At 41.5% G+C, this 15,363-nt stretch overlaps 1 protein-coding gene across 10 annotated transcripts in view; it reads left to right on the top strand.

The window, feature by feature from the left end:
• The window catches only part of NEO1 (neogenin 1), a 549,782-nt gene that overhangs the window by 82,044 nt on the left and 452,375 nt on the right, over positions 1–15,363 (top strand). The window lies entirely within an intron of this gene.

Genomic DNA, 15,363 nt, shown 5'->3' with positions numbered 1-15,363 from the left:
CTTGTGACACCTTAGAGACTAACAAATGTATTTGAGCATAAGCTTTCGTGAGCTGCAGCCCACTTCATTGGATGCATGTAGTGGAAAATACTATTTCCCCATGCTTATTTCCACCCCCCCTACAGTTCCTCACATCTCCTTCTCAATTGCTGGAAATGGGCCATTTTCATTACCACTACAAACAGTTCTTTTTCTCTCCTGCTGACACACAGAGAACATGAAACAATGGGTGTTACCATACACGCTATAAGGAGAGTGATCAGTTAAGGTGAGCTAATCAGCAGAAGAGAAAAAGAACTGTTTGTAGTAGTAATGAAAATGGCCCATTTCCAGCAATTGACAAGGAGATGTGAGGAACTGCAGGGGGGGAAAATAAGCATGGGGAAATAATATTTTCCACGGCATGCATCCAGTGAAGTGGACTGTAGCCCATGAAAGCTTATGCTCAGATACATTTGTTAGTCTAAGGTGCCACAAGTACTCCTGTTCTTTTTGTGGATACAGACTAACACGGCTGCTACTCTGAAACCTATCTTTAAGTGCTTTTCAATTTTTTCCCCTCAAGATCACAGGAGTTGTTTCTTACATTGCATGTTGTTTGTTCAGAACTCACCCAAAAGAAACTCTGTGGCAAAATGTAGATGACTGTAGGGTTGTAAAGATGTACACTAGCCAGACTGCAGAATTCTGAAGTTCTCTTCCTCTAGAATCCAGTGGTCAGAGCCAAAAGATCTGTAAGTCTCCCATTGTCAGCTAACTCTGATAATTATAGAGGCTTACACACAGAGCGTCCTTAAAACAAACTATCTGAAATCAACAGTAACTTTGTGGGCCCAAAACATTTAATGTCGCCTGCGCTGAGATGCAAGGTGGCTACCTTGCCTGGCCAGTGGTCTCTTGTTTCCAAAATATGTTAGATTTTCAGATTTTTTCAAATGCAGCATTGAGTGGGTGGCAATGCACATCATAAGGCCTTGCTAATTCCTGGCTTCTTTCTGTTTATATAGGAATTGGAGCTGCTATAATCTGAACACTGTATTTGAATTGGTTCTTTAGTTTAGTAAGGGGCTGTAAGAAAAAACAAGCAGGAAGGAAAGGAATGGGTCAAGATAAGCCACTTCTCTGCAAAAACTTGATGGTTGTTAACAGATAATGCCAGGGCAGGAAGAAGTCTGCGTGCGCTGGTGATCAAAAGAATTGTGGCACATTTGAAAAGGAACACTCTTTTAGGAGAAGGAAGATTTGTTTCTGAGAATCAAGATTGAGAGAGAGACTCCTCAGGTGTCTACAGAAGTTAGATATTTCCCGGTTGCCTTCAGGACATGTTTATGTAAGAGAGATATGTAGACTGTCTTTAAAATCCTCTTTCTACAAAGACTTTGCTCTATTATAAACCATGTTTATATGTCCTCTAACTTTTGATTTGAGGAAGTTATCAGTTTAAAAACTTGAGGTTATAAGAATAACTTGCCCCTGAGAATTTAGAAACTAAAAGATACTCTATATACCCGTTCATTAGCCAGTTTGTTTATAAGCTGACCCTCCCGCAAGATAGTTAGGCAAAAATAGCAAAAACTGTCACACCATTTCATAAGCTGACCCTGTATTTCAGGGGTTGGCAAACGTTGGCTCCCAGCCGTCAGGATAAGCTGCTGGCGGGTCAGGACGTTTTGTTTACTTGGAGCGTCTGCAGGCATAGAGCTCCTCAGCTCCCTGTGGCTGTGGTTTGCCATTCCCAGCAGCTTCCCGCAGCTCCCGTTGGCTGGGAACGGCAAACCGTGGCCACAGGGAGCTGAGGCACTTCATGCCTGCAGATGCTCCAGGTAAACAAAACGACGATGTATTAGATATTCAGTTCAATGATTCCATAGAGTTTCAAATCATCAAATTTTGGTGTAGACCCTTTATAAGCCAACCCCTGCACTCTGATGCGTCATTTTTTTACCAAAAATATTTAGCTTATGAACGAGTATATATGGTAATGATTCTGAATCCAAAATTAACCATGTTTTAAATATTGCAAGTGTCTCATAATTCTTTGACCACCTCTTTCTCGACAAACAATATTTAAGAACTTCAGATTGCACATATGTGCACATAGCCCTCTCAGCAGTTAGGGGGGGCATTTTTCACAAATATGGCATTTTTAAAAAAATGGCTAGTTCTGAATCTTGTTGTGAACTGGATCTCTGCAAACCTCTTCATAATTAACGTAATTGCTGGATTAAGGTTTTAATTACAAGCATTAGCACTTAAACTGAATTTCAGTAGTGGTATGGATTGGGACAACAGCGTTGGGTAGGTCATAGATTAAAAAAATTGAACAAGGTGGCTAGGGCCTGGGGGGAAAGGATCCAGGAAGACAGTGAGGCTGCGAGTTCTCATGCGGAGGCATTTTTGGCAGCTGGCAAACCTGTTGAGGCCTTAAGAACAGGGCTTTCTTCTTGATTACCTTAACAGAAGGTGTGGGTGCGACCAAGGAGACCGTACCATGTCCTGTATCAGAGTTCTCACAAGAACTACACTTTTGCTCTTCACATAGATATTTCTCAGATCTGTATGAAGAAGGGAAAAACAGAAAACATCTTTAGTACAGTGTTTTCCTACAAAGGTTGTAAAATAAATAACTACCTTTATCACAGAATATCAGGATTGGAAGGGACCTCAGGAGGTTATCTAGTCCAACCTCCTCCTCAAAGCAGGACCAATCCCCAGAAAGATTTTTGCCCCAGATCCCTAAATGGCCCTCTCATGGATTTAGCTCACAACCCTGGGTTTGGCAGTCTAATGCTCAAGCCAATGAGGTATCCCTCCCTACTAGAGCAGAAGCCACCCTCTCCATCCAGCACATGCAGTGGCCAGCATAGGGCTTGAACCCATGACCTTGGCGTTATTAGCACCATGATCTAACCAGCTGAGCTAGCCACAAAATGAAAGATATTTAACTATTTCAAGACTACCTGGACTTCAGTCTTACCCTTTTAATCTCTCAAGTTTCTACACAGTGCCTACATCATTGGGTTATATAAGCATACCCAAATAATCTCTTCCTAAGGAGAAAAATAATTTCTTGTACCTTAGGAAAAACATTCCTGAAAACTAATATATGGACCAAACACAACTGCCTGGCATACTGAAAAACATGTCCATTTCATTAAAGCAGGAACTTCTTGTAGTAATGAAGCATCAAATTTGATGCTTCAAACAAATATATACATATTGAATTATCTAAATTTCTTGGTCTTAAAGAGACATATGATGGCCTGTTCCAAATTGTGTTGAAGTCAAAAGAAAGACTACTAAATAACACAAATGAAATGGCAAAGTTACTGTGATTTGGTCATTAAGAATGTTTGCTTAATGATTCAGAAGAGTATTAGGGTTAGGGATGTAAAATAATAAACAGTTAAAGGGTTAACCAATAAGTAGGGCCCTACCAAATTCATGGTTCATTTTGGTCAATTTCATGGTCATAGGATTTTAAAACTTGTAAATTTCTTGATTTCTGCTATTTACATCTGAAATTTCATGGTGGTGTAATTCTAGGGATCCTGACCCAAAAAGGAGTCAGTGCAGAAGTAAGGATGGCATGATATGGTATTGCTACCCTTACTTCTGTGCTGCTGCCTGCAGAGCTGGGCCTTCAGTAAGCGGCCACCACTGTCCAGCCGTCCAGTTCTGAAGGCAGCAGCACAGAAGGAAGGATGGCATGGTATGGTATGTTATTGTCACCCTTAGTTCTGCACTGCTGCTGGTGGAGGGCTGCCTTCAGAGCTGGGTGCCTGGCCAATAGCCACCGCTCTCCAGCTGCCCAGCTCTGAAGGCAACGCAGAAGTAAGTGTTGCAATACGACCCCCCCCCCCCCCGCAACTCTTTTGGGTTAGGACCTCCAATTTGAGAAACCACTCGTTTCCCCTGTGAAATTTCTATAGTATAGAATAAAAGCACACAAGACCACATTTCTCAGTGGGAGATCAGATTTCACAGTCTGTGATGCATTTTTCATGGCTGTGAATTTGGTAGGGCCCTACCAATAAGTATTAGTCTTACCATTAACCCTCCCTCGTTCACCTACCTCCTTCCGGGTAGTGATCAGCTGGTAGAAGTCCTTGCTGGGGTCATGGGCCTCTGTGCAGATCTTGAACAGTTTCTCCTCCAGCAGACACACCATTTTAGGATGCTGGCAAGAGATGACTATGGCAATCAGGAAGGGGCAGGCATCACGAGAGGTCATTGGGAGCCCAGACTGCTCTTAAAGGGGCTCGGTCGATATTTATGCTTTAGCCCAGTGGGGTCTTTGCCCCAGCGGTGAGGAGGGGCCTGTACACCCCTTAGATGGTAAAAGCAGTCCATCCAGCCCCACTATTCTGAGGGGACTCAGAGGCAACAGAAGGCTACTGCTCGCTAGGCCAAGAAATGCCTGGCAGCGCAGGGAAGCAGGACGAGCAAATTGCTGGTCTGTGAGGTTTTGTAGGGAGCAGTGAGCCAGGCAGGGGGCATGTTTAGGTGGGGCTGGATGGGTGGATGGGACTGCAGGACCCATTGGGGGGTAAAGTAGTCTCCAGCCGCCTCCATGCCACTGGAAAGGGTTTGGCTGCAGAGCTGGACGGCATGCTGGTCGGTGCTGTGGCTTCAGCTGATGATTGAAGGGAAAGGAAGCTGCTGCTGGGGTGGCATGGAGCATCTGCGGAGACTGCATTGGGACAAACTAGGTGCCTGGGGCCCCTTTCTGTTTTCCTGGGTACTGAGAATGCAAGGGGGGTGCTGGGCCCCCTCAACTGTCCCAGGCTGTCCTGGCTAGGCCTGTTGTATCACCCCTGATATAAGCTCAGCTGTCCTTCTCAGTTTGTCTGGGGCAAGCGGAAGGGAAGCCATGCCATTTTAGGCATTGTGAGGCCTGAATCAGTTAACCAGTTAAGTGATATAATTTTAATAGTTTAAATGGGCATTTTTAAAAATTATAAAGGGGTAGCTCAGTGGTTTGAGTGTTGGCCTGCTAAACCCAGGGTTGTGAGTTCAATTCTTAAGGGGGCCACTCTAGGGATCTGGGGCAAAAATCAGTACTTGGTCCTGCTAGTGAAGGCAGGGGGCTGGACTCAATAAGCTTTCAAGGTCTCTTCCAGTTCTAGGAGCTAGGATATCTCTGTTAATTATATATTATATCCCTAGATGATGTCAGAATTGTTTGTGAAATTGTCTTGATTTCTATGGTTTCTGATTTTTTTTATTTAAATGGATGGATGTCTTCCTTTGACTTGCTCTTGTCAAATTGGGCAGTTATTTTATACTAAAAGAAAATGTATTAAGTATCTGCACTACGTAAATGAAATAATACAGTAACCTAAAGCCAACTAACATTAAGATGGAGGATAATCTAATGTTCTAACAATTTTGGACCATGTGCTTTTAATTTTACTTTAAGACAGACCACAATTTACCAGATTTCTGTAATCTATGTTTGTCTCCTACAGTTTACGTGAACTGTGGCTTTCTGAAGTTTCTTTTGGTAATGCCCTGCTCTGCCAATCTGCAAATTGATTTGTTGACCTCCAAGTCTCTTAACTTGTACCTGATTTAACACTTCTTCATTTATAGTTGATCATTTAGTAATTTCGGTTTGTGCTATTTTAAAAATGTTTTATTATATATAGCTTCAAAATCCTGTAATTTGTGATTTTTTATACAGTAATATAAAATCTGTGGCCATAGGGGGGAGGGATAGCTCAGTGATTTGAGCATTGGCCTGCTAAACCCAGGGTTGTGAGTTCAGTCCTTAAGGGGGCCACTTAGGAATCTGGGGCAAAAATCAGTACTTGGTCCTGCTAGTGAAGGCAGGGGCTGCACTCTTTGACCTGTCAAGGTCTCTTCCAGTTCTAGGAGATAGGTATATCTCTTATTATTGTTATTATTATTATTAGAGCATTGATTGCTAAAGTTACACATCAAGGCACTATTATTGCTTCATCTGTTGTGCTTTAAGCTATCATGGTTCTTAAATTGATATGTACAGTATCACTGCTATTCTATTCATTCATTGTTTTTCTATTCGTTATACTAAGATCCTAAAACCCCTGTGATTTAAAACTGATTCACTGACTAGGATTTCAAAATACTTGTTTGAAACCACACTCTTAGAGACCATGCCGTAGACCAAAGAGATACGTGCCATGATTTCATCTGTTTAACAACATAGTCCAATATACATGTATTATTTTACTATTTATCGATGTATACAAACAATAAATTGAACTAGAAACATTTATTTTTTAGAAAATGTTTTTTTTAAATGGCAAAAGAAAGTAACCTTCAAAAGTCATTTCACATCAAGGGCTTCTGTAGAACGCTTAATTTCATTTGTTGCCAGTTTTGTGTATGTAAGTATTGAGGGAGACCTGTAACTGGTGTTATAAGGAAAGATTTTGGTTAATTTAGCTGGTTGCTGTGCTTTGCAGCATGGAGCTCTATTAATTATTGACAAGGCTAGCTCAATCCAAGGCTTCTGCACTGCTGTAGATCTATCTAAATTACCCTCTAGCATAGTGCTGAGAGAACAGAAATTAATTATTTGATTCGGACTACCTGTGTGAATGATATATGTATAAAGCTGGAAACACTGCTTGGGAAAATGTAATTTAAATAAGGTAAATGAGTACAAAGAGGCTGACAGCAAATGTTGAAGTGTTGATTTCTTCTCCACTTTTAGTTACAAGCTGGATTTTAACCAGACTCTCATACTGGCAAGCTGGTAAAGCATTAAACCTTTGCAAGTCTACCTTTTCAGTATGGAATTGTGATGATTCTACCAATTTTCATATTGCTGGATATGAAATAAATTTTTGTGTTGTTACAGCCCCTTTTGGCTGTGTAAGTTCTGAGTTTCCTAACATCTACTGCATAGAAGAGCTACTTCATAAATACTGGGAAGCAGCCTCCTCTCAAGTGAGATGTGACAGCCATTTTGTATCAGATCAGGATGAAAACTCTTGCAGGGTCTAAATCCAAAGCAGCCCATGGTGAAGAAGTAAAGATCCACTTCCTTAGCAAATTAAAATTATTAGGGGGATTTTAGGCAAACCGCAGTATGTAATTTATTCAGATATAACCAAGATACAAGAAGTCGCATAGTTGGAGGACAGAAGAGACCATTGTCATCATCTGGTGTGACCTCCTGTATAACATAGGCTAGAGAACTTCCCAAAAATAATTCCTAGAACATATCTGTTTAGAAAAACACTCAGTCTTTATTTAAAAATTACCAGTGATGGAGAATAAACCACTATCTTTGGTAAATTGTCCCAGTGGCTAGTTACCTTCATTGTTAAAAAATTATGCGTATTTCCAGTCTGAATTTGTCCACCTTCATCTTCCAGCCCTTGGGTCTTGTTATATCTGTCTCTGCTAGATTCAGGAGCCTATTATTAAATATTTGTTCCCACGTAGGTACTTATAGACTATATTCAAGTCACCCCTTAACATTCTCTTTGTTAAGCTAAATAGATTGAGTTCCTTTAGTTTTATCACTATAAGGGATGTCTTCTGATCCTTTAATTATTCTCATAGCTCTTCTCTGAACCCTCTCCAGTTTTGAAACATTCTTCTTGACTTATTCATGTTATATTTTCGTGTGTATAACTTTTGCCAACTTTCCTATACTATACAAAGTAGGTACATTCCTTGTGCCTACACTTGTTACAGATTGGTCCTCAGGATTCAGTCTCTCGATCTTGGCTTGTTTTCAGCCTTAATTGAGATCTGTTGTTGGGTTTTGAGCTCCATCTGCTCCTACTATCCTCATATTTTGGTTTAACTGAACTTTTTTTTTTTTTAAATTGCTGTAAGGTTTTACCAAAGTGGGTCACAAATCCTACTAACAGTGGCAGAGTATGTCTTTGCAGTACAAATACCCTGGGTGATGAAGCGGGCAACAAAAGATATTGTGGACAGTGTAAAATGTGGTAGCAGAGACGTGTTGCATGACCTTAACTTTGCCTATGACATTGCTTTCCTAAGTATGACACGGAATGGATGATTGACCTTACATTAGAAGTAGAACAGGAAGCAGCGAAACTGGAAATGCAGAAAAAAAAAACAAGATTATGAGGGTAGGTAACTGGACAACAAATGCAAAGATATATGTGGATGGAAATGAAATCGGACAGACAGAGTTTTGGTATTTAAGGAGCGTGATATTTGAAGGTAGCTGCAATAGATACATCTGGTCAAGTAGGGTATATCTACACAGCCCATGGCAGCAAGTTGCAGAGCCTGGGTTGACAGACTTGGGCTCATGGGTCTTTTGCTACAGCACTAGAAATAGCTGTGTAGACATTGCTGCTCAGGCTCTGACTCTTTCCCCCCCTGCCCCCCAGGCTTCAGAGCATGAGCCACAATATCTACATAGCTTTAACCTGGGCTCTGATATTCACTGCCACTCACTCTGTAGATGTATCCGCAGAGGACTCCACACCAAACATATACCATGTGGTTGTACTGAGCATGTTACTGTATAGAGCAGAGACTTGGCCAATCATACTGGCTAACAAAAAGAGATCGGAGGCTGTGCTTCACAGATGGAAGTTGAGAGACATGCTAAGCAAGTATTGACTTGCTTAGTACCCGAGGGGAGAAAGTGAGGAAGATCAAGGAAGAACTGGCATAAGGCAATGAGAGAAGATATTGAATGTGCTGGCATCACCTGGGAAGAAGTACAACTAGCAAGCAACTGGAATCAATGGAGGAGCTGGACTACCCAGTATGTCAGCTGCACAGGAGGCACTAAGAGATGTAAGGTCTTTTTGAATTGTGAACTCCAGAACTGGACACTGTATTCCAGCAGCGGTTGCACCAGTGCCAAATACAGAGATAAAATAACCTCTCTACTCCTGCTAAACATTTGTTTATGAATCCAAGGATCATGTTACCCCCTTTGGCCACATTGTCACATTGGGAGCCCATGTTTAGTTGATTATCTATCACAAAAGCTTTTTGAGTCACTGCTTCCCAGGACAGAGTCACCCATTCAGTAAGTATGGGCCTACATTCTTTGTTCCTAAATGTATGTGTTTACGTTTAGCTATATTAAACCACACATTGTTTGCTTGCACCAAGCTTACCATTGTATCAGTGTCCCATGCTCTTTGTTATTTTCCACTCCCCCAATTTTTGGGTCATCTGCAGACTATCAGTGATGATTTTATTTTTTTTTCTAGGTCATTGAGGAAAGTGTTAAATAGCTTAGGTCCAACAGATTCCTGTGGGGCTGTGTAGACATGCGGACTCACCCCTCCGGCGCCTCCTGCTGGTGACTCAGGGAATTAGCTAGTTCCAGCTCCAGAGCACTTTTGCAGGCTGGTGATCCGCCTGTCCTCTGGCCCCCACCATGTCCCTCTCGGACCCGGTGCCCTTTTTACCTAGGGTGCTGCCCCCTAGCAGTAACCCCTCAGTGTTAGGGTCTCCCCTCCCCGCAGCCTGGGGCTTTCCAGGCTGGAGCTCCCCAGTTCCTCTGCCTTTCCCCAGCCCTGCTTCGCTCAGGTACCCTGTCTCCAGCTCTCTGCAGCCAGGCCCTTCTCCCACTACAGGCAGAGGGAGGCTTCTGTTTACCCCTGGATTCTCTGCCTTTATAGGGCCAGCTGGGTCAGTTTGGGGCATGGCCCCAGCTGCAGCCACTTCTCCCAATCAGCCCAGGCTTTTAGAATTGCTTTCTCCAGCCACACAGGAGCGGCGCCAGGGTTTTTGGCGCCCTAGGTGCAGGGCCGGCTTGCCGGTCCTGCGGCTCCGATGGACCTCCCGCAGGCGTTCCTGTGGACAGTCCACTGGTCCCGCGGCTCTGGTGGACCTGCCACAGGTGTGCCTGCGGATGCTCCACTGGAGCCACGGGACCAGTGGACCCTCCACAGGCACGCCTGCGGGAGGTCCACCGGAGCAGTCTGCCGCCCTCCCAAATCCTGGTGCCCTAGGTGGTCACCTAAATGGAAGTGCCAGCCCTGCAGCCACAGCCCCCTCCCAGGGCTGGTTTAAGCCCTTTAAGACAGGAGCAGGGGAACCACCCTGCTACAGACCCCCTAGAAACACATCTGCTCAATAATGATTCCATGTTTACAGTTACATTTTGAGCCTTATTAGTTAGTCTGCTTTTAATCCATTTAGAGTGTTCCTTGTTAGCTTTATATCATTCTATTTTTTTAATAAAAATATTGTGTGGTACCAAGTCAAACACTTTACAGAAGTCTAAGTATATGACATCAAGACTCTTAACTTTATCAGCCAAACTTGATATCTTTTTTTAATGAGATTACAAGTTGGTTTAACAGGATCTATTTTCCATAAACCTGTGTTGATTGGCAATAATTGTATTACTTTCCTTTAATTCTTCATTCTCAGCTATATCAGCTGCTCCATTGTCCTACCTGGGATCATTGTCAGGCCTATAATTACCCAAGTCATCCCATTTACACTTTTTAAATATTGGCATAACATTTGTTTTTTTCCAGTCTTCTGGAACTTCGTCAGTGTTACAAAACTGATAAAAAATCAACATTAATGGTTCAGCAAGCTCATCAGCCAGCTCTTTTCAGATTCTTGGATGAAAGTTTTCTGGACCTACTGATTTGAAAAATGTCTCCCTTTACTAGCTGCTGTTTAACGTCTTCCAGTGATACTAGTGGAATGGAAAAAGTGGTATACTATATAACTACATCATCTGTTTTTTCCCAAATACAGAACAGAAATATTTATTGTACACTTCTGCCTTTTCTGCAGTATTTTTGAAAATTCTACTGTTTCCATCTAGTAATGGACCAATACTATTGTTAGGATTCTTTTTGTTCCCAATATACTTTTAAAACTACTTATTGCCCTTAATTCAGCTGGCCATGGATTTCTCATTGTGTTTCTTGGCATCCCTTATAAGTTTCCTTCAGCTCCTGACTTCTGATTTTTATTGGTTACTGTCAGCTTTCCCTTTCTTCCATTTGTTATATATTCATCTTTAGTTTTTATAGCTGCCTTCACTTCCCTTCTAAATCAGACCAGTTTTTTAATCAATATAGCCTTCCTTGGTTGTGGCTTTTTGGGTACAGTAACTCTTCACTTAACGTTGTAGTTATGTTTCTGAAAAATGCGACTTTAAGCAAAACGATGTTAAGTGAATCCAATTTCCTCATAAGAATTAATGTAAATGTGGGGGTTAGGTTCCAGGGGATTTTTTTCACCACGCAGAAGACTATATTATATATGTGCACGTATGCTTGCGCGCACACAGACTCTATATGTTTTAAACAAACGATACTGGTACACAGTGATGATGATTGTGAAGCTTGGTTGAGGTAGTCAGAGGGTGGGATATTTACGGGGAATGCCTTACTACTAAATGGTGAACTAGCAATTGGCTGAGCCCTCAAGGATTAACTCTCACAGTCTACAAGGCAGGAGGAATGGAGGGAGGTGAGAGCACTGCAGACAGAGACACACACTGTGTGTGAGAGAGGGAGATGCACATTTCTCCTTTAAGTACACTGCCTTGTTAATTAGATCAGCTTGCTGAGACCACAGCTGCTGCTGTCTGGAAGCTCCCTGTTGTGTGTGTCCCCTGCTCTATGGAAGATAGGTTAAGCGGGGTTCAGGAGCAGGGGGAAGGGGGACACCCTGACATTAGCCCCCCTCTTTTTCCTCTCCCCCCGCACAACAAGCAGGAGTCTCGGGAAGCAGCTCCAATTCAGAGGGCAGGAGCAGCACGTGGCACTGAGGGGAGGGATAGCTGCAATTGCTAACCTACTGGGCAGCTGCTGCACAGGGAACGTAGCGGAGCGGGGAGCTGATAGTGGGGCTGATAGTGGGGCTGCTGGTCCACCCTGGTTCCAAGCCCCTACCAGCTAGCTGCAACAGGCTGCTCTTCCTGCAAGCAGTGGACAAAGCAGGTGGCTGCCAAACGGTGTTAGAAGGGAGCATTGCATAACTTTAAATGAGCATGTTTCCTAATTAATCAGCAACGTAACAACGAAACAACATTAACCAGGACGACTTTAAGAGAGGAGTTACTGTATCTAGTAAATGTACTCAAATAATTCCCAGATAAATTTAATCAGAAAAATTTGAATGTTTTCTTTCTGTTTGATTTGGCTCATAATTGTTTTCAGCTTTATGAAATTGGTACAGTTAAAGCACCAAGTATATTGCTGGTGTGGACTTCATTGTGTTTGCACATTATAAATGGGACCAAATTGTAGTCACTTGTGCCTAAGCTACCATTAACTTTAACTCTGATCAGTTCCTCTGTCTGTTAAGATGAGGTGTAATATAGAATTCCTCTATGCTGATTGCAACACTTTTTGAGTTAGGAAATTGTCATCTATAATATTTAGAAACGCCAAGAGTGTTTTAATATTGGTAGTATGAGAGTCCCAGCATGTATGTCACAGATTGGAATCCCCCATGATCACTCACCTTTTTTTACTACAGGTCATAGGCAAGTGTGTAAGATGCTAATCATCCTGGTCCCTGGTCTGATCTGGTGGTCTGTATCAGACACCAACTAATACCCCATATTGTGCCTTATCTGTTAGGGCCTTGATTCATAAGCATTTAAGAATAATGTTTCTTTCTCAAAAGACCCACAGGGCTGTTAATACTTGATTCTCTCTTCTCTCCCCCCAAGCCTCCCATGATATGCCATCATGCATTTTTAGAGAACCTCCTGACATGCATGCTGACAACATGTCAAGATACAGAGTGATGTGTGATGCTCTTGGAATCTCTCCGTATGTTTTCCTCCCTTCTGCCCCACACATTTTTTTCCGTACACCTCAGACTTAACATAAATTCTTGGTCATAGTTGAGATCTTGAAAAAAAATATATAGATGCCCTATTGCATAGCAATCACACTTCAAAGAAATATCAGATGTTCTAGGAAGTCACTCACCTAAATAAATAGCGAACAGACCATACCCTGCTTAGTTTGAGACTGAAATTCAAGGTGGTATGTCGTCATACCAGGATATAGTGGGAGTAGCTTGCTCTAAGCCACGTGACTCTCCATCTGAAATTATCTCTGGTTTCCTTTGAGATAACTTAAAAAATAACCAGATTCATCCATACAATTCAGCACAACCCACCACCAGTAAATCACTTAACTGAAAAACTCTAGTTCTCTGTCTGTCCTTATAATTCCACCCCATTTTGAATGTCTGGGGACAAAAAAAAAAATAGATTTGCAGACTTCCCTGTGGATTATCAGATTCAAGCTATTTTAGAACAAGAGGGATGGGGGAGTGAATATAAAAACCCTGGCAGGAGCTTCTTTATTCCATAACATGTACATAATAATTTGGTATCAAAACATATATTGTACTTAAAACTGATTTAGTGAAATAAGTATTATCTGTAGTTAGTGAATTGATTGTTTCTAGTCACCATGTCCTTCAAGATTTTAGAACTAGTAGATCTTATCCTCTCACACCTAGGTTTTGTTCGTAGGTTGGAAGAAGTTTTTCAACTCCCAATCAGTTTCTTAACTTTAAAGGAATTAGTAATTGAACAAAACAAATTAAATAAACTGAAATGAAGAAAATATCTCCTTTGTACCTGAAGAAGAGGCTACTGCTGTCAAAAGCTGATTTTGCTCTGCAACAAACTTTCTAGGTGTTTTAGCTAGTGACTTGTACCAGTGACTTCATTGGTTTGACTTTCTTTAAAACTTGGTCAGAAAACATGTAACTGGTTAATATTTTATTTCATTTAAATAAATTTTAATAGCTTATAGTAAACTTAAGCCTTAGGTTGTCATAATTTCACATTAATTTTAAACAGGTTTGTTTTAAATAAAAGTATTTTAAAATAAAATATGATTTAAATATATATTTTAAAAAATCCCTATTTTTATCTACTATGTTAGTAATTCAGTTCCATAATATATACTGGAGCTGTATAAAATAGGCTCATAACCATACAGTTAAATCCATGCAAAATTATTTCTGTGAAAGCCAGAGGCATATAGTAACAGACCTATAAATATGGAATGGTTTTATATAAGGTAATACCTTCATGAATTATTTTTAAATGTACAGAGGAAAAATAAATATTGTGGCAAAGAATGTAAATTTAATAAAGAAAAATATAACTGTATGCTTGCTTTTATTTCTTCTGCAAACATATATTGCCTCACTGGCTTCCAATCTGGAAAGAGAGAAAAATAGTCTGAATCTTTGTTCCAACACCCAGAAGCATTATTTTGGGACATAACGTGGTGGTTAAATTCAATTCATCTGAAGTGTAGGTACTGACTTTATCTATAACGCTGGCATACTAAGAAGCTAAGTGCCAGGTCTGTACTTGCTCTTAAGGCAGCTGTCAAATATGCTTTTGTCAGATCCCGCATAAGTAACTAGAGAGAAAGAATGGGTGAACTAATAAGGTTTGTGATTTTCATTGCCTACTGCAAATGGATGTTTTATGGATTTTGCTCCTAGGCTCAAGATTTTCCCTGAAAGGTATAAATTAGTCTGCCAGCTAATACCTCTTAATTTCTTTTACCCTCTCTAAGAACACCACCAGTAAAAGCCAGAATTTTGGGTCCTAATGAACTTCCTGCATTTGAAGTCAATGGAAATTACTTGTATTCTGCAGGCAAGAGTCAAATCTGTGGTTTTTCCATTTAAAATATTCAGGTTGGAGATAAACCCTACTGAATCTTAGTTCTGCACTAACACAGAAACTTAGACCTAAGATAGTGGAGTACTATTGGGGTTTCTTTTTTTCTGCTGTCAGCTAGAGAGCTCTTCAGTTAGTCTCTGGATGGCTAAAATACTGGAATTCTTATTATCAGCCAGATTTAAAATATTCTACTTTGCAAAGTGACTTATTAAAAATAGAATTGTGAAGTTCCATATTCATGTCTCAGTGACTTCTGTACTAAATGTGCTGAGTTTACAAGTTTAATGAATTCTTTTACGCCACTAGCCCTATTTTAGAACATAAGAACAGCCATACTGGGTCAGACCAAATGTCCATCTAGCCCAGTATCCTGTCTTCTGACAGTGGCCAATGTGAGGTGCTTCAAAGGTAGTGAACAAAACAGGTAATCATCAAGAAATCCATCCCCTGTTGCCCATTCCTAACTTTTGGCAAACAGAGGCTAGCTGCTAAGGACACCATCCCTGTCCATCCTGGCTAATAGCCATTGATGGACCTATCCTCCATGAATTTATCTAGTTCTTTCCAAAGGGAGCTGCGGAGTGGGCGCTGGGGGTGGAGGCAGCGTGTGGATGCCCCCTGACCCTCCCCAGGGACCTCAGGGACATGCCGGCCACTTCCGGGAGTGGTGTGGGGCCAGGGCAGGTTGGGAGCCTGCTTTAGCCTCGCTGGGCCAC

This window comes from Gopherus flavomarginatus, chromosome 9 (genome assembly GCF_025201925.1).
Source record: "Gopherus flavomarginatus isolate rGopFla2 chromosome 9, rGopFla2.mat.asm, whole genome shotgun sequence".
Lineage (NCBI taxonomy): Eukaryota > Metazoa > Chordata > Testudines > Testudinidae > Gopherus > Gopherus flavomarginatus.
Note: the sequence above shows the minus strand (reverse complement) of the source record. Positions and strands in the feature narration are given on the sequence as shown.